The sequence below is a fragment of the Lygodium microphyllum genome, chromosome 2 (assembly GCF_053477565.2).
Source record: "Lygodium microphyllum isolate KBCC chromosome 2, Lygodium_microphyllum_v1.1.10, whole genome shotgun sequence".
Classification (NCBI taxonomy): domain Eukaryota; kingdom Viridiplantae; phylum Streptophyta; class Polypodiopsida; order Schizaeales; family Lygodiaceae; genus Lygodium; species Lygodium microphyllum.
The window spans coordinates 187,651,662-187,653,349 of NC_141136.1; positions in this window are offsets into that span (position 1 = coordinate 187,651,662).

The window sequence follows — 1,688 nt, forward strand, 5'->3', positions numbered from 1 at the left end:
CAAGAGCTCAACACTCTTCCAAATCTAATGAGCATACTGTGAGTAACAAAGGTCCCATGGTGGCCGACAACAGTGGCCCTACTGCACGTAATAATGGTGGTGCTACTGTGGCCAACAATGGTGGCCCTAGTGTGGTCAATAATGATGGCTTGCCATTGTCCAAAAATGGTGGTCCACATGCTCCAGTTGCTCTGCCTCCCATTATTGCTCCAGCTAGTAATACACGTCCTCCAACTCATAAGAAACGAAGATGGAGACTAGGCACAACTACATTACGTGAGATAAGGAAATTCTAGAAGAGTGCCAACTTGATTATTCCTAAGGCACCATTCTCTAGGTTGGTGTGAGAAATACTACAATATCTACAGTTAGGGCATCATCACAAGTTCTCTTCAAGAAACCACACAAGGAATGTGGGGTGATGGTTAAGCCAAGCCTTGCTTGCTCTACAAGAAGCATTTGAAAGCTACTTGATTGATCTAATGAGTGATTGTTAACTTTTAGCCATTCATACCCGATGTATTACTATTAAGCCCATAGATTTGGTTCTTGTTCGTAGGATCCAAAATAACAAGGATGCATTTAATATTAATGTCAACAATATTTTTTGAGAAGCTACCTTGTAATTTTGGATGTATGTTTTTAGCTCAGGTTTGGTTGTAAATTGTAAGGAGCTTAGTTTTGGGTTATCTTTCCAATATAGACCTTCAAGTATTTGATAGCAGTGGCCTGCAAAATGGAGCTAAATTTTGCCTAGCTCTAGTTGTACTTGGTGTGATGCACTATCTATCATGTATTTCATGGTTTCGTAATGCTAAATTCAATATGTGATATTTTATTTTAATCATGATTTGCATTTTGTGAATTTTCAAGTTTCTAAATTTTTAAGTAGTTTTGTTGAGGATAAATTCAATGCACAATCACACACACGTCAATGATGATCAGTTGTACATGGTCCGATACACTATATCTTTATTGTATTTAGTGGTTTGGCAACACTATATCCAATATGCGATATTCCATTTCATCTATGATTTATTTTTTGTGAATTTTTAAGTTTCCAATGTTTTACGTGGTTTGGTTGACAATATATTAAATAAGCAATTGTACACATATATGGAATGTAGCTCTTCTGAAGAGATTTTGTAAAAACCTAGTTGTAATGGATTTCATGTAAATCGTTAAGAATATGAATACAATTTTTTTGGCACGTCTTATTTTTGTTTAGTCACTTGTTATTTGTTTTATTAATGTATTTGAGTTATTGTTACATGTGTTTGAACAAATACATGTTGTGCACGAATTGGATAAAGCATTGCATATTAAATTTTGGGTACAAATCATGTTGCGTATAAATCCGACAAATAAACAAGCATTCAAGTTATAAAAAAAAAAAACAAAACGTATCATAAACTACATTACACATAAATCCAACAAACATCGGTTTTCATTACTTCAAGAGAAGATTACAAAGTGCATTACATTGGTGATGAGATATCATTAGGCAATAAGTACATCTACTCTCTCCTAGGCTTCTTCGAGCTAGACTTCCCATGGTCGTGATGCCCTAGAGGCCCTACTGGTGAAGTTGCGTAGGAAATGCAGAACATTACCTTCTTTGCATCATCTATCTATTACGGAGCATCTAGGTCTGCTCCCGCAACTAGGCCACCCTTGTCTCTCTCCTG